The sequence below is a fragment of the Dermacentor andersoni genome, chromosome 2 (assembly GCF_023375885.2).
Source record: "Dermacentor andersoni chromosome 2, qqDerAnde1_hic_scaffold, whole genome shotgun sequence".
Classification (NCBI taxonomy): Eukaryota; Metazoa; Arthropoda; class Arachnida; order Ixodida; family Ixodidae; genus Dermacentor; species Dermacentor andersoni.
In genome coordinates, this window is record NC_092815.1 from 195,419,281 (window position 1) to 195,446,233 (window position 26,953).

At 49.9% G+C, this 26,953-nt stretch overlaps 1 pseudogene; it reads right to left on the bottom strand.

Moving 5' to 3' along the window:
- Positions 1–257: 257 nt before the first annotated feature.
- On the bottom strand, positions 258–26,953 carry LOC129387476 (uncharacterized; annotated as a pseudogene).

The window sequence follows — 26,953 nt, forward strand, 5'->3', positions numbered from 1 at the left end:
CTTTTGCTATATTGTATGTTAAAAATAATTCCCAATTATTAAGAAATATATTTTTTGAGAAAAATACCTCCGAAGTTGGAAAAAAATGACTTTTTGGCGAGATTCAGGCCACATTTAGGCATGAAGGCCCTCAAGATAAAAATATGTCAGATAGGTCAATATACGCACCGGCCTCTTAACTTGTGATATAGAAAGTTTCATTCGAGTAAATTTTGTTTGAAGCGAAAAAAAAATTTTTAAGTCGGCAATCCATGTCATTAGTAGGCACTGCTGGGCTCAGTCTCACTGCACGATGCGTATGAGCCACCAGAGAGTTTTTGGGCTTACATATGCACTCCGGCTCTTCGCCGAAAAAACGTTGACTCTGTCGGCTATGTCGCTTGACATCAGTCTAAACACATCGTAAATGGCCTGCTTTTGTCAGTTCACCTCTCGTCATTTTTGTGGCTCGGGCTGACAGGTTGGCGAACACGGCATCGATGTGGGTGTCTTGCAATAACAGTTAATGGCTAAGTTTGCCTCCTGCAGAGCGGGAGGCAACACGGCCGCTTCTTTTCTGCTGTTCCACACCAGAATGAAGACGGCTGTTGACCGGGCCACAGACGCTCACAGCTGGAGATTAGAGCCTGATTCAACTTGTCGGTTGCCTTCCGTTTTTTCGTTCACTCATGTTCAACTCTTCACACATGAACCTTTACAGGCAAATGAAAGACTCCATAGTATTCATGCCCACTTCTTTACTTCAACTTCTTCGGTATTTGAGTATGAGGTGATACCAACCCGAAGAGTTGAAACCGTCACTGGTTTGAAGTGGTGGACTAATCGTGTTCCTTTAACACCGGTCGCTGTGCTGAATCTCAAACCAAGCTCTGTTCTTTTTCCTTGTATTTTGCAATTAGGTACCCACATTACTTTAATTCCCTTGATATTACTTTTGGCCCAGTCAAACAGATCCTCTGGAGATTGAATCTGGCTGTGATATGGCTGCTGCATGCTTGCTCTTGCTGCCAGACGTTTGAGTGTGCCGCCGACACCATCGCATGAACTTTTGCCGTGTGAAGTGGCGAAGAAATTCCATTCTGCCGATAGATTAAAGTCCTGTTCATGGTAGCAAAGATGCAAAAAGTTCTTTTTGTTCTTATATTGTGATGAAGCTCCATCAGAGAAATAATGATTTTTTTTTACTTCAGGCAGATATTGTTTTACTACCTCGAGGACTGCACTCTGAAATGTGTGTACTGCGACTGTATCATGCTCCAGGCAGTCAGAAACAACAGCGAAACACCACGCAGAAACCTCTCCAGGGTCGCTTTGCGCCTTCCGAAAATAGACAACTACGGGATGTATTGTAGCTTGGGTGTTAACCCAGTGCAAGAAATTGATGCTGGAAGGCATGATACTGAAGCTTGGATTTCGCATCCATTCTGAAGGTGTTGGACCGAGTTATGTGCCATATTCTTTCCGATGTTCCTTCGTTGCGACAAGGTTTTGTACGCATTCCCTTCAAATTCGCTCACAGGAAGCCTCGTCTGCCGCCTTGTGCGTCTGTTAGCTGATCACACTATTTTCATCGGAGAAACACATGAATACAGAGGTAAGGGTAAACAAACATCCCCAGAAGGATGTAAAGCCGTTTTCCTTGCGTTTTCTTAAGCACCGAAAGAGCAAAAACCAAAGGAACGTTAAAAATTTTTATCTGCAGTAGTTATATATGCTAGCCGCCGTCTGCTGGGCGGCAGACAAGGAGAAAGCAGACGACGATACGGAGACGACAAGGAGAGCGGCGGCACGTGTGCAGTGCCTACTAATGACATGCGTTGCTGAGATCAAAAAATAATTTCTCGCTTCAAGCAAAATTTACTCGAATGAAACTTTCCATATCACAAGTTAAGAGGCTGGTGCGTATCTGACCTATCTGACATATTTTTATCTTGAGGGCCTTCATGCCTAAATGCGGCCTGAATCTCGCCAAAAAGTCATTTTTTTCCAACTTCGGAGGTATTTTTCTCAAAAAATATATTTCTTAATAATTGGGAATTATTTTTAACATACAATATAGCAAAAGTCAAAAAGTCAGAAAAATTATTGCAGCTGAAAAGTCAACGCAGTTTATGCAAGAAATGTCTGAAAACGCAACTTTTTTTGCTTTTTTACTGAGCCAAATAAATTCCGAAAATTCTAAAATTGATTCAATTATAACGTTATATGAAAGAAGGATGCCAGTACAATGTTCTAAAATAAAGTTTATTATTGTACCTACTTTCAGGCTTGAATAAAAAAAAATTTGCTCCACCCAACTTTTGCTTCTTCCCGGAAATTTGAAAGAGCGATCACGTGATCACAAATTTTTTTTCGACGAAAATACTTTGGCGAAACCTTATTCACACAAAAGTCATCTAGCCCAAATTTTTTCAGGAATATCAGCGATGGTCACTTTTGGGGTCGGGACGTTTGGCATGGAATGACCCCAACCAGAGATCTAACAGGAACGCCATCAACATCAATGTCCAGTAGGCTTCCACATGTAGGTAGGGTCAACAGAGGATTTGTGGGCCGGGTCGGAGTTGCAGCTTCACCTCCGGGAGCTGCACCGCCTAGTTTGCCGAAGCGAAGCGACCGGTTGCAGACGGGGACGAAGAGCGGTGAACGAGAGGCGAACGGGACCTACGACCTTGCGGAGACGGGGAGTGGCTGGATCTTGGTGGAGCACTGTCGGCGTTGATGTTACTAGTCGGCGTATAGGGCGAGAAAGTACGATTGTCTGGTACTTGGCGGTAGTGACTCGGAGGCGACCATCGAGGAGGCGACGACCAACGGTTGCGGCAATGACGGGCGATGTGTCCAATACCGGAGCAATTAAAACAGATGGGCTTATCATCCGCTGTGCGCCAGTCAGCGGGGTTGCGACGGAGTGGCGGAAAGCTTTGCGTCTTGGAGCGAGCGGCCGGAGAAATCTGGTAGGTGTTTGTATGGCGGACCGAGCAGAGAGATGGAATGCCAAAACTTGCTATTTCCTCCCGAGCGACCGCTTGTATAAGGGAGATAGCGGGCGCGCTTTCCCGACAGTCGGAACGAACTGGAGCCGGAGCCATGGCCTCAAGCTCACGGCGAACGATGCGCGTGATATCTTCCGGTCCTGTGGGCTGAACGAACCGCGGAGGGTCTTCGCACGATGTCGCGGCGGTATTGGGCAATCGGTTGAAAGTCTGAGCGACGCGGCGGCCCTTCGCTTGTTCGAAGCGCCGGCACTCCTTTATAATTGCATCCACAGTGGCACAATCCTTGCACATCAGGAGATTGAAGGCGTCGTCTGCAATACCTTTCAGTATGTGACCAATCTTGTCTGCCTCGGTCATGTTGTTGTCAGCCTTGCGACAGAGGGCCAGCACATCCTGTATGTACATGACATAGGATTCTGTGGACGTCTGAGCGCGGCACGCAAGTTCGTTTTTTGCTGCCAGCTGACGACCGACAGGTCTGCCAAACAGGTCTCGCATTTTTTCTTTGCAGACACCCCAGCTCGTTAAGTCAGCTTCGTGTGTGTCGTACTATTGCTTCGCAGTTACTCTTAGATAAAATGTCATTGTTGGATCCCACCTGTTGTTGTTGTTGGATCCCACTCGCTCGTACATCGTAAGCCAGTCCTCGACGTCGGCGTTGTCCGTGCCGCAAAATGTCCCTGGGTCCCGCGGATGAGTTAGGATGACCGTTGGCACGGGCTGCTGAGGCGTTGTTGCTTGTGTCGGTTGATTTGCCATTGTGGCGGCAGGTAGATGACGTCCGCTGCGAAGTTCCGTGATTGTATTCCGCACCTCCACCAAAATGTTGCAGGAAGAAAGCAGGCCCACGAGTATAAAATAATGTATACTTCTTCTTCTTCGTGATTTTGGAGGGGGAAAATACGCTCAGTTCTGCAGCCCATATGGGAGCACGGCGCAGCGTAATGGGGAATGGGGGCGGGGAAAGAAAGATGAGAGGATAGAGGGGGAAAGGGAGAGATTGGTTTTAGGCAGCAGACGTCAGCATCATCCAGGGGCGATGGCCGGCGCTCGGGCAGAGGCCGTGCGAGGCCGGAGTCTATTGGCGATCTAGGAGCCCGTTTGTGTACACATATTCAAGCAGGCTTGCCAGTGCTGGGAGGTGGTAGCGGGCCGGGAAGAGCAGGTGTGTCTCTGAGGTAGCCGGAAGTCCATACCGTCGGTAGGTGGCAGTGACTGGAGCGCGCTCCTGGGCTAGTGCTGGACAGGTGCAGAGTAGGTGCTCGAGGGTCTCGGCGTCACCGCACCTTCTGCAGGCCGGCGAGGCGATGCGTCCCTTGGCATGGAGCCTAGCTGCCGTCCACACGGAGCCCGTGCGCAGACGAAGGAGTGTGGAACGGTCCCGTCGCGAGAGGCCGTTCTCAGGGAGGAGTTTTGGGGCGCGGTTGGTAGCTACCCTGCTATCCGGATGGCTGGATGTGAGCAGCTGTTTGAGTCTCTGCCTGGAGAAGTCCGATGCTGCGACTGCTCTGGTGAGTGGAACGGTCGGGTGGTGGGCGGCCTTAGCAAGGACATCCGCCTCCTCGTTTCCAGCGATTCCTACGTGGGAAGGCAGCCAGTGGAAGGAGATGGCTACCCCCACTGCAGAGAGGGCCGAGATTTTTGCTCTCAGGAGGGTCTCAGTGACTCCGTGTCGATGGTGATCGGAGAGTGCCTGGAGAGCCGGTCGTGAGTCACTTAGCACCGCCACTGGTTTTGTCGGGGGGTCCTCCGCCAGGAGGTCTGCAGCCAGGTGGAGTCCAGCCAGCTCAGCTGCTGTGGAGCTCGCGCGAAAAGGAAGTCGGCACTGCCTGCTCCTGCCCTCAGATGGGATGGCACATGCCGCTGCTGCGGAGCCATTGGAGAGCACGGAGCCATCCGTGTACACGAGCAGCCTGCCGTCCAGCTTTTCCAGGAGTTTGCCAATAGCTGCCTGTTGTAGTGCTGCTGCTGGCGTCCGGCGCTTTGATGCTCCATTCAGGGATAGGTGCACCTCTGGAGGCTTCTCGTGTGGCGGAGGTGTGACCATGGGCACTGGTCGCTGTACAATCAGCTCCTCGTAGAGCTGACAGAGGCCCCCCATGCGAGATAGTGGCTGGCTCCGCAGTCGGCAGAGCAGAGCCCCACCATCTGGAGCACGGTGCAGACGGTCAATGTGCCCAAGGGCACGTTGGAGCATGTGCAGCGACAGTGGCCATTCGCCAGCCTCAGCCAGTGTGGCAGCAACTCGAGAGTGCTTGGGGAGCCCGAGGATGCTCCTAACTGCACTCATGTGCAGTCTCTCGAGTTGTTGCTTCCTGGCTGGAGATAGTAGAACCAGCGGCAGGGCATATAGCAGGATGGATGTGGCCGCCGCTTGGTTCATCCGCAGCGCCCACTTGACGGTGCAGCCCCGACCACGCTGTTGCATCTTGCTCACTGCCCCCTGGACTCTTCGGACTTTGGAGGTGACAGCCTTGACAGCAGGAATCCAGGAGAGCCGATGATCAATGGTTAGGCCTAAATACGTGACCTGCCGCTTCCATGGGACGGTGGTGTTTGCAATGCGCAGCTGTTTCACGTAGAGGCGTGCGGAGGCTAGCGGGTGTACAAGTAGTGCCTCTGTCTTTGCCGGGGACACAGAGAGGCCAATGCCACCGAGGAAGGAGATGACCGCTTCTAATGCCAATGTATACTTACAACAGAGGTATATGGCGTTCAGGCAACTGCCAGACTTCGTCTTCCTCTAGTCTAATTCAACTTCGTCCTTCTCTTCACCCTAACAATATTTCGCCGGACCTGACGCTCTGCAATCCCTTACCTGGTGTTTGGGCAAGCTAATGGAACACATTGTGCTCTGATGTCTGCGAAACAACACGGAAGAATACAACCTACGACCTCCACGGTGCTAGACTTCCGAGCTCATCTATCTACACCTGATGTCCTCATCCAGCTGCACCATGATCACCTAAGACCATAGAGTGGCAGAAAGGCCAAAGCTTATGATAACGTGAATTACAATGCCAAAGTGAAGAGATTGGCCGACTTGCGACCGGTAGAAGACACGTACAATTATATATGTGCTTTTCTAAACACCCGCATGGTCGAACTCTAGCTGGGTGATCTACTCGCCGAACCCATCAGTCTTGCAGATCGCTGTGCTCCTCAAAGAGTCATTCTCACACCTTTCCTAATCAACTTCTAAATGAAGTCGCTACCACGTAAACTCGACACGATACCCAGCCTGTGATGCAATCTCTACGGCCACGGCATTATGCTCTGGACAATCATGGTATCCGACAGACAAATTGAAGAGACTCGTTAGAAGGCAGTCGACATGGTCGTTCAGCACGTGACTCGTGCGGGTTTAGAGGGCTCGCAGAGCAAATCGGAGATGCTAATACTCAACCTCCAGACTGGCGCACAACAAAGGCACCACTACCCAACATTAACGTGTACCTCAACGGCATGGTGATACAACTGAATCACATGAGGGGCAAGGGCCTTTTTTCTACAAAAGGCCCATGACAAAATCATTACAATGCATAGTGTCGCCGTAGCGGTGAATCAAACGGTACACCTAATCACCCGAGTGGGGACACGCAAGTAAGGCATAAAGGAGAAAAGTACACTCCAAACCACCCATGCCTTTGTCATCTTAAGGCTCACCTACTCCTTTGCACCCACACCTTCCCCAAATCTATGGAGCACAACTCGACCGCCTCATACGCACAGTGTACAAGGCAGTGCTGGGGCTCATCTGTACTACCCCTGCCGAGTACTTGACGAGTCTGGCGTTACCCAATACCCTGGATGTGCTTGTAGAAGCGCACCGCATGATGCAGATTCACCGAATTCGGCACAGAGTATCCCCAATGGGAACGATCCTGCCAGTATTAGCTCCGACATCGGAAAGAGATTACTCATCAAGTCGCTGCCGAAGAACATGCCGGCACGTGATCACGACGGCAGGCGAAAAGCACGAGCTGAAACCCTGCAGAGAACCCACGGGCTCATCTCCGAAGCAACATACGTCGATGCTTCTATATTATACTTGACAAATTACACGTACGCAGTAAGCGTAACTACCTTTCCCAGTCATAGGGACGGTAAGACGACAAAGACGACGGGTGTCAGCCTAGTTTCTTTCGTTCAGCCAGTTTTTGAGTAATTTTAGTCGATACAATTTGCTCTCTACGCCTTCGGTATTGACTGTGGACTGCTAGCGGCCTCAGGATCCCCAGCAGGCGAGTGATCCCCTTCAAGCGAGCAGTTTGGTACAGGGAACCAGATTCGAGGTAAACCGCCGCCATCGGCTGCACTCCGTGCAGCCCTCTTCAAGGCGATGAGAAATCAGAAGACAGCGGCGCCTTCCACGTCTCCACAATGTGAAGAAAATTTTACGCGCAGACTATGGCCCCATGAGGTGAATACAAGGCTACCGGCAGACAATGTTGCTGAAGACATGGACCAGGCGCGTTTTAAGGTTGTCGCGTTAAAAAATCAACGACCAGCTGGAATTTCGGTCATGTTCCAGCCAACGTAACCTGAGTGTTGCTGCGGAAACTAAGCCCGAACATTCTAGCACGTATATCGTGTCTACAGCGCAAGAAAAAGTGCTCAGTCATAGCCTCAATAAGGACTGCAGCCTCACGGCGCGAGTGTCGTTGCTCACCGTAACTAAACACCTGCTCACTGTCACTACGCTAGAGTGAGGCAGAAAGATGGGCGAGTTGCAAAGAATGCATCCTTGAACAAATTATCCAATTATATAAAGAAAACGCTTGAAAAGGAAAACGCTTTTTCATTTTCAAGCGTTTTGTTCAATAAATTTCAGTTGGTCCTGTGTCCATCTAACAGTGTATCTTCCGTTGTTTTCGCGCTGAATATTAAAAATACGTTAGGAGGGACGGCTGTGCCAACTCGCGTCCCATCTGCGCACTGGGCTACTAATGGACATATTCAACGAGTTTCTGTTCAGTGTTCTGACAAAAAACTACAGCAATACCTCTCGGGCATGGCGTTGTGTCAGCTCGCAGGCAAGTTTCCTGCAACCCTAACAAGGAAGCAACCATTACAGTACCACGTCGAAGATCAGCGATTCGAAGATTCGCCAAGGATTCTCACATATCGAGACGTAACACTTCGATTGAACAGCTACCCTGTGACTCCCCATTACATACATTACTTACTAGCATTATTTACCTGAAGGGGACACGAGTCACCAGCTGCATCGGTCTATCTTTGTGTCAAGGTGTTTTTTTTGAAAGGTTTAGCTGGTGCACCGACTACGAGACAAGGGGCAATGACCACTGTCCGATTCTGATATGGGCTTCTGGTTTGCGAATGCCTTCACTGAAAGAAAAATCTAAATGCACAGACTGGGATGATTTTAAGATGTCTCTAGCCGAGGTATTACAGCCACAAATCGAGAGAGTGAACTTGTGCCGACAATTGCCCATTGCCTGAAGAAAATATCGCGTACTACATTCCCGCACCCTGATGTTACTGCTAATGATGAAGTACGAGCACATTCGCGCTTTCGGAAGACATTCGGAGCAAAAGCTCTCCGCTTAAGGACCTTGACGATCTGCGTGCTTCTCGACAAGCACAACGCCGAAGAAGACGCTATGTCACGAAATCGGGTTCTCAACGGAGGAGAGATTTCTGCGCGATGCGGGACACACGTAAACCCCTGGCTATTATCTGGCGTGTCATCACAAATTTGGGGATGCCAGCCCAGCAGTTCTGCCCTTTCATCGCGCTCTCATTACACGGCGGACTAACCCTCAAATAAACAGCAGAACAATGCTGTAGGGCTATTTCTGTATCTGGCCATCGCACTGCACACAGCGTGTCTTCGTCTGATAGACTACCTGCACGAAAGTCTATGGATGACATGGACCTCCTCTTCACCATACGAGAACCCTTAGCGGCTATAGCTGATACTAACAAAGCGTGCTCTTCCGGCCTAGACGAAGTCAGCTATGAAGCTATAGCGCACCTGTCCCACCTCTGCCGTCTCCGAATGCTCTAAATGTGTAACACTTCGTGGAAAAATGGTACAGTGCCTACCGAGTGGAAATTTGCTCAAATTGTGCCTCTCATGAAGTGTAGGAAATAGCCGACGAGATCCGCATCATTTCGACCTTTCGCTCTACTCCGCTGTGTAAGGCAACTAATGAAAATACTGATTCATTGGCGAATAAAATGGTTCCTTGAAACGGCAAGAGCCTATCCGAACGAAATGAACGCCTGTCGGCACAATAGATCGCACTCGACATTACAACATCTATTATTTCGTCCGTAGAAGGGCATCTAACTACTGGGAATATTCTAATTGATGTCTTCTTTGACATGAAAGCCGCCTTCGATTCTGTTTTACAACACTCAATTCTTGAGGCCCTTGAAGGTGTAAGCCTTGGAGGATGCCTTTTAGGTAGTCATCGAACTATTACAATGGACGTCAGCTTTGCATGGCAACACCAGAACGTCTGACATCTTGCTATGCTGTTCAGAAAAGGAGTTCCACAAGGGGCAGTCCTTAGCCTTTAATATTCGGCATAACTCCCGTTCACCTGAAAAGAAGCCTACCATCGTTGTATGTTGATGACGCCTACATAAGGAGTGGGTTTCAATGTCGACGACTAACTAGCAGCAAGTACACCAAGCGCTTTCCATCATGAGATCATATCTTACATCGCGGGGGCTGCATCTACCACAAGAGAAGAGGGTTGCTATGGCCTTTACTCGCAAGCGCAAGGATGGCTACCCCCTGGTCGAGCCCTTCCCAGCGCACGGACGGAACACTTTCTCGGTCTCTTGATCGATTGTAACCTCCCCTCGACAACGGAAATGAACATGTTACCGGGACAAATCTTGTTTTGTTAATGGACCCCAGTGGCGTAGCGACTGCCGGTCAATGGGGATGCTTCATAATGCTTATGTTCATTGCCTCTTGTGGCCTATGTTTATGTTCATGCTTATGTTCATGCTAATGTTCATGCTAATGCTTATGTTCATGGCCTTCCTATCCTGCAGAGACTGACCCCATTAATAAGGAAATCTTGAAAGCGGCACGTAACAAGTGCTTGCGTGCTTGTCTCTGTGATGAAGTGAATTGTGGCGTGTGAGCTTGACAAGACAGTTTGACCAGCCATCGTGGAGTAATGGTGATTGCGTGATAACAAGAGGGCAATTAATGATGGTGGTTCCTGAAGAAGGCCACGTGCCCTGAACAAGGAAGCGGTGTACGGAGAGCGTGAGAGCGAGCGGGAGGCTCGAATGGCATCTTGCTGACCGACGGTCGAGGCTCGGGTACTGGCTGCCGGCTGTCCTGCTACCGTGTGGACCAGAGCTGAGATCTCGCTCGTGCCTATGCTCTCCTGCTCTCCAACGCCCTCCTGCCGTTGCGGTCCGGTATAGCGCTTCGTGCTGGGACCCGAGACGTTCTAGGAGTAGCTGGCGAGCCTCTGGAGAGTTACAGCAGTGCTATGGCGCTCTGCCGGCCTGCTGTCTCCGTGGTGGGGATGGCGTGGTGGGGATGGCGTAGGACGAGACAGTCGCAAGAAGCTTACCAGCTATGCTGAAGAGTGGGACTACGCAGCTTCGCAGCGGCAACGACCACGGTCACGGGCACCGCAACGACGACGCACACTGGTGAGTCGTGCTGCATGAGTGCTAGGCATATCACTATTTAGACGGACAGACGTCTTCAGAATTCTTGCTCTCGTCCGCGTGTATGTAAAGCGTTCTGTACTGTGCCAACGTGCCTGTGTATAGTCTGCGTTGCACGTAAAATGCTCCCGTCTGCCGTGTCATTAATAAAAGGATCCTTGGACCAAAGGAAACAACTTTCCTTCAGAGTCTCGTTCTCTGGAAGGGGTCGTTTTCTATATGGACAGTAGCTGACTCTCCCTGTTTAAGTCTTCACTTGCTACAATTCAGCAAACGATCCGCATACATATGAGGCACACGCTCCAAAATAAGAATCAATTCTTGAGTAACATTAATACGCAAAACAATTCCGGATTCCGAGAAGCCGTGGGCAAAGGTCGACTTACTATCCCCAAGCAGGCACCACGAATCATCCCACTACAGTTTCCTCCATGGATGGTGTCTTCTCTACACATTCGAAAGTACATTCCTGGGTTAGGGCGCGGGGTTCAAACAGCTATGTTACATACATCACTGGCCTACACGAGCGTGAAGTAGTCTAATGCGAAGCTCATATTTACTGACCGCTCCACTACGCAACATAGCTCTTCCTGTGGTATTCTCGCTATTTCCACAGACTAATTATTTTCATGGCGTATAGAGAGAGTAACGTCATTTACATTGCCTGAGCCGTACACGAACAGGTGGTAAAATACGTACTACGGCAGCTTGAACAAAGAAGCCAGTCTTCGCAGACTCGAAAGCAGCATTGTAAAGCCTTTGCACAAAAAGTAATAAATGAAGCAATTGCATTTTTGTCCAGGACCTACACCACTTGACATCTAGAGATGTGTTTCAGTGGTTTCCAGGTCATTGCGGCATAATAAGTAACATAAAGTTATAGCTGAGCGGGTTTGCTGGCAGCGGGCCCAGTGGCCGAGCGCAGACGGCAGCGGAGCATCACACGAAAGGAACAGTTTTTGCTCAGCGATCCCTCGCTGGGTGGAGCGAATCCCTTTGCTGCGCTACCTGTCGAACAGGATTTCAGTTACTGCGAGAAGAACACTACGCTCGTTTCGGGTTCTCGATTGCAGTCATCCACTTCAAATCGCCGCCAAAGGACCTCGTTGCTGAAAGCTCTCTACAATACGGTGGTCCTCTTCGGTGGGCAAACACTTTCGAGGCATCTTCGCCTGCAAGCGAGCCAGCGCCGCGTCTAAGGACAGCGGCAACGAGATGCCACTACTGTTTTTGTGCATGGTCACCATTCGCTTCGCAAAAACTCTGGTTTGCTGCGCGCGCTCTGGTGGGGAGAGAATATCAATGAGCGCACCACGCGCTCCGTAGAAATGCTGACCGCCCCAGCGTACCGTACATGAGCAGCGGCGTCTAGGATGGCCCTCTGGGCCTGCTGTGCTCTAGCTCTAATAAAAAAAGGTGGATGAGTCATCTGGCAAATGATATGATTAATTAAAATTTATAAAAGGGTAGAAGGTGGTCTTTGCCTTCTGGAAATTAAAAGCTTTTGTACAATGTGGACCCAGAACTCCAATCAAGGCTACCAAAATGTCTAACACGGCATCTGGTGACCCTCTATCACCGGCTTCGACAGAAAATTCGTACAAAAGCAATCTTCTTTTTCGCAATGGCCAGACTATGAGTTCGTGTTGTGACAAGTGTGGCGCGGTGGAATCTCTAGAGTACAACATCTTTGAGGGCCCAGCTTACAGAGACGAGTGACGTCTATATAAAATGAACACAGAAAAGTTTGACCAAGGGCCCTTGAAACTGACACGCACGTTGAGTCTTTAGCCTTGCCCATCGAAACAACACAATAATTGTCTCCCTGTTTTTTATATATTGAGTCAATTGGTCTGCTGTCGCAGCTATAGCTGACGCACGTCGTTTCATCGAAACTGATTTTATTTCATTTGGCAATTACCGTCTACATTCGTCTCATCGGACGCTTACTCTACTGCTGATAAGATCACACGACCTCCATTCCTTTTTTCCTTTTTTTGTTCTGCCCACATTCTTTAGGGCCTTTCTTCTCATTCATCCCATTTCCCTGAAGAGTAGCATGTAGGCAAAAAACACGTGCTAAACACTGCATTTTCACTAAAGTTCTTTCTCTATATATATATATACCCTTTCTAAGATCAGCAACAACAACGACAACAACCAATCTGCACCCCTAGCAAATATAAGGACGGACGGTTCTGTCCGCGCGCTCAAATCGGCGGAGGCAGAAGAGGCTGCCATTGCCTTCACTGTAGCGGCCAGATTTGCTGCCATAATCAGCGACTTAAAGAACGCTCTATCCAACTTTGCATGTGCAATCGTGGCTCCAACCACGCTGCGAGTCCTGCAACCCCTACTCTCCATCGAAAAACAAGATAGTGGAGAACTCAACCCAGTTGAATAGAATGGGTCCCGGCGCACTAACAGAAACCCGGGAAGAAGGCGGCCCACCAATGTGCTCGAGGATTTGACAGCCAAGCAGTGGGTCCGGTCTCTAACCCGTGGAACCTGGTCAGCGAGCCACTTATCACACACCACAACATTGCGCAACACTGCCGCTTCGCAAGACAAAAAAAAAAACAAAAAAAAAACACGCACCTCATCCCAAGCTTACCAAGGGACAAGACTTGGATTTCGAGTCACCTGGCACCGACTCCAAACGCACTCATTTGCCAACCCACAATTATACATACACTTCGACCCTAATGTGATAGACCCACACTGATCACTATGTGGGTTTATAGCGTCTTTAGATCATATTCTTTGGGACTGCACGGAAGAACCCGACACCAGATGTCCTGGCTGCTCGCGCGCCTGAACCATAGGAAGTAATGCTTCGGAACCCGAGCCTAGAGGTTGAACTTCGGGCCATAGAAAGAGTCGAGGAACTGGCTGTAAGGCGTCGCCAGGCAGCCACGCCTCACTAAACCGAATTTACTAAGAAATCTTGTTTTCTCCTCCTCCGCTGATATAGCAAACACTGGCATGGCTCAGTGGTAGAGTAGCTGACTTGCGCGCAGCGGGCCTGCGTTCAATCCCGGCGGAAACTGAGTATTCTTTTTCTCGCTCCATGCGACGGCTGCGACCGACACCAGCGGCAGCTGTGGTGACGCACAACATCCCCAACCGATATGGCTTTTGGAATGAGCCCATTACAGCTTAGTTGTATGTAGAGAAAACACGGGGAAGGCGGGAAATGGGAAAAAAGACCCACCTATATATACTGCACCGAGGAAAGCATATGTCGCCTTGAAGAAATGTCCACTTCTCAAAACGTTGGCTCCTGCTTTCACCTTGTTATCGTTTTGCTCATCATCTTAGTAGTGATGTGTAAATTAAAGAGCCTGCAGAGCATGTCCCAAGGGTGTATTTTATGTACACGGCATCCTATGTATATGTGGCGCGTGTGGGAATATCAGAGATATACAAGTGTGTATAATTGCAAAAGTACAAAACATACCTCAGATAAAATGGAGTAGGCGGTGCCACAGCTATGTGACATCTCCTAGGTATACTTTGTGGCGCAAAATACATTTCTGGAAAAGGGACAGAAGAAAGGGAGACAGTGATGCGCCTGTCCCTTTTCCAGAAATGTATTTTGCGCCACCAACTATACCTAGGAAATCTAAGCACCAACTTGCCCAAGAAGAAGTCCTTATGTGACATCTCTTTTACTGCCATATGAGTTATAAGGTCACTCCAGGCGGGTTTTTACCACCGCCGTGGCCATGACGTTCCGTATGAGTGAAAGTGTGTGAGGGTGAGCCGACGAACGCGATTAAATCTCGCGTGCGCGAGCGAGGCAGAAGGGTGAGGTGAGGGAGGCGGGGCGTTCTTCTCTGGCGGCTGCTACGTCGCTTCAATGTCATCCTCGCCAGACGCTCCATACAGAGTGGACACAAGCGCAGCGTCTACTGCGGCTATACCACGCGAATCGCGGACGCCGTAGCAGACGCCTTTGGCGGACGCCGTAGGGACGCGTTGCCGGCGCTCGTGTGCCTTGAAAGCGGTCTGCGACGTGACTAAAGTGCGCCCCCGCGCTAGCCTCGTCTTCAAAGCGATCTGCAATGTTTGCAGAATGCGCTTAGTGCCAGTAGCTTTGTATGCGCTGTGTTTTCGGCGTTTGGTGCGTGTTGAAGCGGCAGATGCACGGAGGTCAGTTGGCTCGCGGCTTCTGCCGCGATTGTTAACTCCAGCGTTCTCACAGACAGTTTCCGCTGTCATCGAGTGATGTGTGTTCATGTGTACCTGTGCCAGCGTGACACCGTGCTGATTAATGTAGTTAAAACACGTTGACGGGCTCGTTCGTTTGAATCCATGATGGAATGTGTAAGCGCGAGCGAACAAGTACGTAGAAAGAAGCAGACACAGGAAAGACATCGCTGTCTCCGTGTGTCTGTTCTTTTCTATGTCCTCGTTGAGTCACGATTACGGATGCCATCATTGTTAATTTAGTTAGTAAGCAAATGTTTACAAGTTTATACGGCCGATGAAACTGCTCTCATTACTTCGTACAACTATCTACTGATTTGATATCGCAATCGGTGCTTCGCCTTTACAGCGGAACTGCGAATTACTTTTTTAAATGACTCATTGAGCAAAAACTCTAGCGTCCGGTGTCTCTAGCAGCGAAGCGGCACCTAAATACCCATTGGTTGCGAAGCGAGATCTCGAGCGCGCCTCAACTAGAGACGGCCGCTGGGGGGCGACGGAGGGGGACGCGATCTGCATCGGCTCCGCACACAGACCTGTTCAGCGGTCAGCGAACCCGCCGTGGAACTCCACTGCCTACCTCAATCAACGCAGCAAGGTGACAGCTTCTCGAGGACTCCACATTTTTGAAGATCCGACGCCCTCCGGCTGAGCCGTCAGCCTTCCTTTCTGGCAGCGGCGCAACCGCCACACTAGGCCTCGCGCGGCCACTTCCCAGACTCCAGCATGCAGGTCACAGTGTCCGCAGAGGACTTGAACCCGTCCGAATACAACCCCCGGAACTGGAAGCATGTCCTGTCTATGCACGCGTCCCGTCGGAACACGAGCGGAGCCTCCAAATCGTCTCCCGCATGCTCAGGATCTAGCATGGGAACGCCACGACGCCATCGCCGCCCGCGTTCCAGCCTCACCAAGAACAGCTGCGCGCTGGGAGATCAACAGCGTTCAAAGGTCGCCAACTCGCGCCGTTGCCTGCCGACGCTTAAAGAATTGTCTACAGATCGCAGGGAGGGCTCGCGCTTCTCGACATCCCACCGCACTCGCTACTCGCCACAATCATGCAAGCAGCGCAGCTACAAGGCCATCAAGACATCCATATCCGAGTACATCCAACAAACAACACGTGCACCATCGCCACCACGTTCCAAGAGGCCGCCCTCAAACTCGTCTATCTCAAGGAAATTACACTTCGCGACCGAAAATATGCTATCACAGCCCAGATCGCCCCACCAGCCGGGGTGGTGCGCGGAGTGATCATGAACCTATTTTGGGATGAAACCCCCAGAGAGGTCATCGCAGACTTTCAGGCCACATCATTGATGCCCGACGTATGGGGAAAACGCACTCAATCCTTATCACCTTCGCCTACGGACCAGTTCCGAGGAAAATAATCTACGGTGGTGGTGTCCGCCTATGCACGGTCTACCGGGGACACGTCGACGCCTGTGCGAACTGCAAAAAACCAGGACATCGAGCAGATGTGTGTACCCTGCTCCGCTCCCACCGATGCCCAACATGTGGCGAAACTCATGAAAGAGTGGACCCCCCAACCTGCGCTCCAGAATGCATTCTCTGCGGTGGAGGACACCTGACCGGAACAAGTGGATGCAAAGCAAATCAAAGAAGTCCTACTACACACCAGCCGCGGTCCACTCAAAAGAATACAGAACATCGTCAACACCATCGATCCAGTCCCAGCCCGCGTCGACGCTCCCGCAGCACAGCTTCTCGCCCTTCGGACGCTCGACATCTCACATGGGCCGACCTAGCCGCCGGTAGACATACCCCCCACTCACCCAGCCTCCCGAAGCGCTACAACAGGAAAGGTAGCTCCGGGCCCTCAGGGAAGAGGTAAGTCGCCTTGCTTCCCTCGTCTATACCCAACCCCCGACACAATCAGGCCTCCCTAACTCCACTCCACCGCCCGAGACGGAATCTTCCAGCCCACCTCCCAATAAAAAACAGCGAACCACACAGGAAATACCACCCCCTCAGTTGACAGACATAGATGCCAAACTCGCAGCACTTGAGGCTAAATTCGATCGTAAACTACAAGAACTCGAAAGACGCCTTCAGACTAAACTCACTCACCTCGTACAAACCTTCAGGGAGAAATTAGACCAACGCATGGATGTTATGCTTAACAGGATGCTCGAAAGCATGGACCACCGCTTCACACAAATGCGCCCTTCCATACCCTCGCCACCAACCCTTCAGCCTACACAATTCACCCATCCTGACCAACACATTCCAATGGACAAGCAACTAACCCCCCTCTCCGCCCCCCCTCCACGCTCCAGTATGGCGGCGCGGGGAAATAATAACCTACAAATTCTAACTTAGAATTGCCGTGGCTTCCGGGTGAAGCGTGCACCTCTACAGCTTTTACTTCCCACCCTCACCCCTGAGCCCTAAATACTTTTACTCGAAGACGCTGCACATAGCGCAACACTTCCCAGCTACACTTCGTTATACATTCGGACGGCACAGACAAACCCAGGGCTTCCACACTCATACACCGTAGCATCACTCACAGGGTACACCATATCGCTTCAGAGACGCCCTGCGTGATCACTGAAATCATACACCATAAACACACGTTACCATCCACATTTATTGTCAACATTTATCATTTCCCATCACACCCGATGGCGTCTCTAGAGTTCCTACTTCGATCGGTCTACCGGCTGGCAGGAAAGCACCCCCTGTTAGTCGGCGGAGACTTCAACAGTCAACATACAGACTGGGGGTACAAAACAACAACACACCGAGGTCGCAGGCTCTGACTGCTCATCCAGAACTTCCACCTCACCATACACAACAATTTTCTGACGCCCAGTCGGATCGGCAGTAGCGTCAGTATGGACACCAGCCCGCACCTGGAGCTGACCCACTCTCTCCGAGGCGTCACCTGGACCACAGCACAATACACACTAGGCAGTGATCGTTACATTATACAGGTCACTGTCGCATACAAACAAAACAGTCACACTTACACGACACACAAACTCGTAAACTGGAACTCTCCGCACCACTCAGGCGGCCCGCTCTGATACCCCTATTTCCGGTATCGACACCTGGGTGAATTCACTCGAGTATGACGTCCAGCGCAACACAAAAATCATTCAAACCCCTATAGAAACCCCTACATTAGACATCCGACTCGCCCACCTCTGCGATGCCTATCACAGCCTCCTAGAACGGTGCAAGAGGAATAAGCTAAACAGCACACTTAAAAAGCGGCTGGCCTCGCTGCAAACCCACATCCAACAACATTCTGAGGAGCTCTGCCGGTCCAACTGGGGCCAGATATGCGATGGCATTGCTGGGAACCTGTCCACCAAGCGGGCCTGGCAACTCCTCCGCCACCTTATTGATCCGACGCAGACAAAAACAGCAACACAACACCATATAACAAGACTCATCCACGCACACATAGACAACCCTCACAGCCTTATAGACACACTTCAGAAAACCTACACCTCCCCAGGCTCCCGGACTAGCTTGCCTCCCTGTACAGGGCAGCCCAACCCCACACTCGACACGGACATAACGGAGACGGAAATCAGAGCGGCCCTCCTGACTCTCCGTACCAGCTCCGCACCTGGCGCCGACCAGGTAACCAAATCCATGCTTCGTAATCTGGATGATCGATCCATCACACAGATTACGGACTACTTCAACCAGTGTTGGAGGGAGGGCACCCTCCCCCAGTCCTAGCGTCATGCGAAGGTCATTTTCATACCCAAACCCAACAAACCACTTACACTCCAAAACCTTCGCCCGATCACGCTATCTTCATGCCTCGGAAAGCATTTCAAGCATGTAGTATTATCGAGATTCACACAACACATGGCGGAAAACGACCTTTACCCTCATAGCATAGTGGGTTCCTGCCCCCATTTATCCGCGCAGGATGCCATGCTACAACTTACGCGAGACATTTTCGACCCCCTTATCCCGGGTCACACAAACGCAGTCTTGGCTTTGGACCTTTCCAAAGCTTTTGATCGCGTAGAACACCAAGCGATCATGACTGCCCTCTCGCCACTGAATGCAGGTGCACTTACGTGCACCTACATTCAAGCATTCCTGACCGACTGCACGGCGGAGATACACTTTGGTCCACTCACCTCCCTCTCTTTTACTTTACGGAGTGTTGGCACCCCGCAAAGGTCCGTTTTGTCCCCCTTTCTATTTAATATCATCCTAATCCCCCTGGCCCGACAATTGGCAATGATACCCCATCTCAAGCACACCCTCTATGCCGACGACATCACGCTGTGGACTACCCACGGCAGTGAAGGCGGCATAGAGGACACTCTCCACTCTGCAGCCACCCTGACCCAAAATTATGCTGCTAGTATCGGTCTTTCTTGCTCCCCAGAAAAATCCGAACTACTACTCATCAGACCTCGTAATAGCTGCTCCCCATGCTCCCCTGTCACGATCGAGCTGGACGGACGCCCAGTGCCGGAGGTTGAAACCCTCCGCATATTGGGACTCCATATCCAGAGTGATGGTAAAAACACCACCACCCTGAAGAAACTCAAGCAGATTGTAGGTGCGATTTCACACCACATTCGCCGGGTTTCAGCCCACCACAGAGGCATGAAGGAGCGCGTCCTATTTCGCCTCATTCATGCCTTCGTCCACACGATACTAATTCCCTAGATGCCTTAATACGCAAAGCGTACAAAGTAGCACTAAAACTACCCATTAACACACCCACAGACCGACTACTCGGCCTGGGCCTCCACAACACTATCGGGGAACTTGTGGAAGTCCACTGACAGGCGCAGTACATTCGCCTGACACAGACATCCACTGGGCGGCACATCCTGGACTCCCTCGGGATCCGGATACAGGCCAACGACGCTACACTACTCGCCACCCCACGGCTAAATCCACTGGGAACTACTTATTAAGCCGCTCCCTAGGAACATGCACCCACAACACCACGAGGAGCGCCGCCGCGGGCTCGAGCTAAGGCGCTCCATCGCTATTACGGCCCCGAACCGGACGCCGTATGGGTGGACGCCGCATGCATGGGAGAGCAAGTGGTTGCCGCCATGGTGGACTCCTCCCTCTCCCCACTCATCACACTATCCATCCCCCACACACTTCCCCAGAGGCTGCAGAGGAAGCTGCGATTGCCATTGCCATCACCCATACGGAAGCCCGGTACATAATAACAGATTAAAAAACAGCTATACTAAATTTTGCATGAGGCCGAGTCCATGTTCCTGCTTTTTGCGTACTAGACTCGCCCGTTGCACCTGTACCCCGCCATGTGGAGCTGATATGGGTGCCAGCGCACTCCGGGAATCCCGGAAACAAGGCTGCCAAACTTTTGGCCCGAGGGTCTATTAACCGGGCTCAGGTGGCCTCCGATCCGGGATTCACGAAGGAGAGCATGCACTCTTTCAGCGATCTGACGTAGGCTTATAGAGCCGCACGTCAGATCTACCCCCCACCTCACCCATCCCTAAACAACAGACATGCGACACTTTGGAGGGGACTCCAGACCCACACACTCCCCTCCCCTGTCACCCGATCCCATTACCATCCCTCTTTCCCCACCCCCGCCTGCACCCTTGGTCCCGAACCGTTCGCATTCGCCATCCACATTCTCACGCCGGCGGACCCTCCCCCGCGGGGCCTGGAGCACCTGACATCGTGGGAGGACTGGGAGACCGTGCTCCGCTCTGAGGACCCGGCAACGCAGACCATCGTGACCAGCCGGACTGCCAGTGTTATGGACCTACGGACCATAAACACTTGAGCGGAGTACGGTCGTGCGGGGGCCCAGGGGCCTGCGTGCCCCGAACACCGTTGTTTGAATCAAGTTTTTAACAACAACAACCTCAACGAAATTTCTGTTGGCTGCGGCGCCACGGCACGAGCTCGCGTAGACGGATCGGAGTGGGCGAAGGGGGACAGCTGTCGCCTACACTCTACACTCTAAAAAAAGTTTGCACCCTTTGGGGTGTATATCTGCCACACAAGAATGATCTTCATCTGCCTTGACGCGTTTCCTTTCTTTAACGCTGCGAGCCAGGTACTTTCCAGTAACTAACGGCATGCGCGTTATCGGCATGCCATAGCATTCCCGACAGGAAAGCAGCGGGCGCGGCGTATTCAAGAAAAGAAACGCATCAAAGCAGATGACAATTATTGTTGTGTGGCAGGTATACACTCATAAGGATGTAAACGTTTCTTATGTTGAATTCCAATAGCGGAGTCGGAGCAGCCGACGGACTCCGCCAGCGAGCACTCGACTCTGGCGTAGAGCAACGCCTCCAAATCCGCGAGTGGAACACAACCTGCGCCGCCGGAGCAAGGCGGAAGCGGAACTTCTATCGCCGAGTTACCCAGGATGCCTTGCGTGTTGTCATTTCCTTCCACTGTTTGCTCCCAGCACCGCCGCACGAGTCACTTGTCTCTTCAGCGCCGTTCCCCTGTTGTTTTTTCAAAAGTGCGGAATGGATATCTCGGCAAGCGTGCAGCGGCTTTTGCTTCCTCTGGTGAGCACACTGGATGCGGAAAAACATGGTAGGTGTATTCGCAACTTGAACACTGTACTGCAAGTTCAATGAAACACACGTGTTGTGTGGAGCAATTGTCTGTTGACGCTACATTTAAGTTGCGTAGTTGCTTTACTGCTGATGTGTTCGTTTCACTCAGATGCATTGCATCCGTCATTGTATTGTGCATTTTCTTGTGACCCGTCGTGGTGCAGAAGTAGTTGTCTAGCTTTATATGTCGCGAAAAAGCAATGAAGCAGTCACGTGGCTGAGAATTTGTCTCCACGAAATTTTAGCGGAGGTATCAGTGCGAGTGCATATTCTGCTGCCGAATGGAGTTGTGCTGTTATGTAGGTCAGGACGGTAAGTGCATCCAATTTTCAAATCAGTCTGAGTGCCACAGAAATCTACAAACTGCTTTTCCTGAAGCGTCACTGTCGATTTCAGGCCAGAAGGACCGTACGGTAATTTTGATTAACAGCCACCTGATCAGGGACGTTGCATCATGCTAAGCGTGTGTAATGTAATCAAGAATGTGCACCATGTGTTGAGCAAATATTGAACTTGCGTGGCACCGTGCATGTTTATATTACGCTATTATTCGAAATTTCGTGTTGAGATGAGGTAGCGCAGCAAACAGCGAGTTATTTTGTTAAGCTGTGTTAGGAAGTGTGACATGGCTTAATTAATTTCTTACGTAGCTGCATGAAATGCACATGGTGGTTCAATGTACTGCAACATGTCACAGAGTACAACTTCATAATGGTTACGTCGCTTTATATATGCCACCTTTATGAGTCCAGGGCAATGAATAATGTTGCATTTGGTTTTTCCATCAACAGTGCCGGAACAGAGCCGAAAGAATGAGCAATTAACGCAGTGAGTTCATTTATTAATGACATGATTTATTTATTGATACTCTTAGCCCAAAGGCCGATACAGGATGAAGAAATCATAAAATGAGCTTCAAAAGATCGCTGCAAACACGAGCACTACACAAATCAAACCAGCAAATACGATCGCTTAATGCAGCTGTAACACCTCTACAACTACCTCATGCACTTTTTGTTTGCAGGTACAGGCTGTGAATGTATAGCCGGGGACACCAAGCTGCCATTTGATTATTATGAGCAATACTTTGCTGAGATTGGGCTGTTGAAAAATTTCAAAAATAAAAAAGCTAATGTTCAGCCGAATTGCAGCCAACATTACAGAAGCACTCGGAGTTCCAAAAACCGGTGAGCAGTGCTGCAGCCGCTATAAAACTGTCATGCGTAGAAAAAGAAGCGCTACAGCACACAACAACAAATCAGGGAATTCTCCTTGTGAGGTGCCCTTTGAGGATGAAATAGCCAGAATACGTTGGCTAGACGACAGCCTCGAGCCCAAAGAGCTGAGGGACAGCTCTGGCGTTGTGCTGTTAAGAGGCCAGCCAGCCAGGCGTCGGCTAGCCAGGCATCGGCCAGCCAGGCGTCGGCCAGCCCAGCATCAGACAGCCCAGCGTCGACCAGCCAAGCATCAGACAGCCAGGAGTCTGAAAGCCTAGCGCCGAGCCAAGCAGTGACAAAGGAGCCTATGCCCAAAAAGCCTAAGCCCTCAGGTTCCAGAATGCTGGAGATCAAGGTATTCTTCGACGAAATGAGCAAAATTCAAGAAGAAAAAGAAGAAAATTGGCTGAAGGCTTAGCTTGGTTAAGCCTGGAAGATTGCGAAAGCAATACCCTTGGCTGCGCCTTGGTTCGGCTGATGGTGTGGACATGGTTGCCCTTTGTTAAACTTATGGCTATACATCATCCGACATAGCGCAAGGCAGCGCGCCGACCACTGCGAGGAGCCGAGCTGTAGCCCCATTTATCCTCCTAGCGTGACGTCACACCAGCGAGCGCCCTCTCTCGGTAGCGCCGCAGCAGCAGCGCGCAAGGCTTCGCCTCCACCATCGATGCCGCGAGCTGGGGCCCCGTCTCTCGGTCTGGCGTGACGTCACACGGTCACGTGGGGCGCAGCTGTGTAAGGAGGCGCCACGACCACCGATGGGCCGAAAGTGCGAGCAGTATTGCTTTCGCAATAAAAAGACGAGCTACACGAGAACAAGAAAGAGACAGGCGCCACAAAGAAAGGCAAGAATACAAGGAACGTATTCGGCAAGAAAAAGCAAAACAACATTCAGAAAAAATTTGGCTTCTAAGCCGTGCTTTTGGCCTTGCAGAGGAATAAAAAAATTCCAGTGTCCGAGAATATCGGCTTGTTCAAATAAAAGTGTGCAGTGCCAAACATGTGTTTGTGTATTTAAAGAGGGCCGCGCGTTAGTACACATACCGCAGCCCCCAACTACTGCATGGACTTTATTTCGATGCACATTGGAGCTAGTGGTCCTTATGTTTACATCCAGGTAATTACGGACCAGGCAGGATTCCGTAAAGGCTACTCAACAATATACCATATTCACACTATCAATCAGGTGATAGAGAAATGTGCGGAATATAACCAACCATTATAATAGCTTTCATTAATTACGAGAAAGCATTTGATTCTGTCGAAACCTCAGCAGTCATGGAGGCATTATGGAATCAGGGTGTACACGAGCTGTATGTAAAACTACTGAAAGATATCTATAGCGGCTCCACAGCCACCATAGTCCTCCATAAATAAAGCAACAAAATCCCAATAAAGGCGATACGATCTCTCCAATGCTATTCACAGCGTGTTTACAGGAGGTATTCAGAGACCTGGATTGGGAAGAATTGGGGATAGGAGTTAATTGAGAATACCTTAGTAACTTGCGATTCGCTGATGATATTCCCTTGTTTAGTAACTCAGGAGACCAATTGCAATGCATGCTCACTGACTTGGAGCGGCAAAGCAGAAGAGTGGGTCTAAAGATTAGTCTGCAGAAAACTAATGTGTAACAGTCTAAGAAGAGAACAGCAATTTACAATAGGTAGCGAGGCACAGGAAGTTGTAAGGGAATACATCTACTTAGGGCACGTAGTGACCGCAGATCCGGATCATGACAGTGAAATAATCTGAAGAATAAGAATGGCTGGGGTGCGTTTGGCAGGCATTCTCAGATCATGAACAGAAGGTTGCCATTATCCCCCAATAGAAAAGTGTATAACAGCTGTGTCTTACCAGTACTCATGTACGGGGCAAAAACCTGGAGGCTTACGAAAAGGGACGACGCGACGAGCTATGGAAAGAAGAATGATGGGGGTAACGTTAAGGGATAAGAAAAGAGCAGATTGGGTGAGGGAACAAATGGGAGTTAATAACATTTTAGTTGAAATCAAGAAAAAGAAATGGGCATGGGCAGGACATGTAATGAGGAGGGAAGATAACAGATGCGGATGGTTACGGACTGGATTCCAAGGGAAGCGTAGCAGGGGGCGGCAGAAAGTTGGGTAGGCGGATGTGATTAAGAAGTTTGCAGGGACGACATGGCCGCAATTAGTACATGACTGGGGTAGTTGGAGAAGTATGGGAGAGGCCTTTGCCATGCAGTGGGCGTAACAAGGCTGATGATGATGATGATGAATAACAGGGCAACAAAAAATGTCATACCATCATTGCGTGATTACGCATGAAGCCTAGTGCTATCATTAAAGTGGCTTTTGGTGTTTTGGAGCTAAAGGAAAAGTACAGTTTGGAGCAGGATGGTTTAGTGACCGGTTTGTCTACAGGAGCTTTGCCAAGACTTTCGTGCGCTTAATTTCTCCAAGTCTGCGCAGTGCTCGCTCTTCACTGCAATTGTGCCACTGAACGTCATTGGGTACTTGTTCATTATCATCATCATCTGGTTCTACATCACCATACTCAATGCACAATTTGTGGAGAACGCAGCAGCTTATGATAAACTTATTCAGCTAGGGAATAGTGCGGAGCTCAAGATACATCAGCTGTCTGAAGCGCTTTTTGAGGGTTCTAAATGCATTTTCGATTAGAACTCTTGTGGCTGAAAACTTATAATTAAAGTGCTTTCGCTGCTTTGTTAAATCACCATAATCCCTGTAGGGTGTCAACAGGTGTTCCCGCAGTGGATACGCTGCGTCCCCTAAAAGATGGTAAGACCCCTGACATACTGTGCGGAGATTTTCTTCGAAAGTGGCGACAAGCTGAACACATGCGAATCATGCATTTTGCTTAAACTTCTAATGAATGTATCCAGGAAGTGCCTCTTGTCATCGCAGACGGCTTGTAGCGCGAGTGAAAGGTAGTGGTGCCTGTTACAATATGTCGAAGCAACCTTCTTCTCCGGGCACTGTATCTTGATGTATGACCCATCTATGCAACCAACAACATCAGGCATTCCAGACACCCGCAAGCAAGTCATACACTTGTATTGAGCGATATCATCCATGTCTGAACATAAAATGAGCATTTGCAAGGAGTTTTAAGAGGAAATACTGGTGCTCATACCCATTAACTCACGTTAACAGCATACCCTTCATGGCACAGCACCATTTATTTTAAGTTAAAGAAACAAAATACAAACCAAATGCAACTTTGAGAAGTACTGATAGCAGCATACACTGCCGCGCATACAAAATATTACATGTTTTTTTACTATCCACTTATCTTTTTGCTATAACAAAATGGGAAAGAAAATAAAAGAAAGCCCGTGTATCTTCCCTTAATCGATTTGAAGCATGTAATGAGAATTTGCTTGCCAAAGCAGACATGGTCTTTATCGCAACGTACGCCCGGAAATCTCAACAGACATCTACTATTGTGGGTGATGACAAAGCATGCAGCATCATTCCTAAGCAAGGAATTGGCTGTGATCCCAAGAGATACCTTTAGGTTGAATGTTTCGACCACCACTGGTATAAATTCTGAGTGTTATCATCAGAACCTATCACGTTTTCATGAAGGTCCAGCATTATAGAGCTTGAAATAGCAAACAAAACGTGCGCAGTGATGTTGTAATATCAATAAAACTTGGCTGGCCGATATTCATTGCTTCTTATAGGTAAAGAAAATCAAAACAAACCTTCTCAAAACTTCTAGTGGGGTTCTGCAGGTCAGCAGGAAATTTTATCAGCGACTGTCCCAGAGTCAGGAGGAAGTCGGCTACTGTATGAAGGATTCGGTAAACAGAGCTTTCGACAAGTCGAACCGGCTGGCCACGTTTCTCATGCAGGTTTTGTTGGCCGCGTACCCGTGCAGTGGGATTGCACGCATCCGAAAAAGCAGCTTCAGACTACAGTGCACTGCAAGCAACGAGCTCGTAGTCAAATGCGTTTTTATGCAGGCATCCAACTCTATCGCATTTCATTTATCGTTGTTAATTAGGCAGGTGCATAGAAAACACGGCGAGAACTAACCAGATAAAAGACAAGATATGCGTTTCCGCAGATTTCGCTGAAACGCCTCCAAGTGTGCCAGAAGGGCACATTGACGTCGCAGCAAAGTCGGCGATCAACTTTTCCGCCACAGGTCAAGATAGCCTGAAGTGCCTTCGGAACTGCACAAAAAAAGAAACAGAAACGAAAGCACCACAGCGTGTTAAACCTTGAGTATGCTGCTTACCTTTTTTTTCCTTACC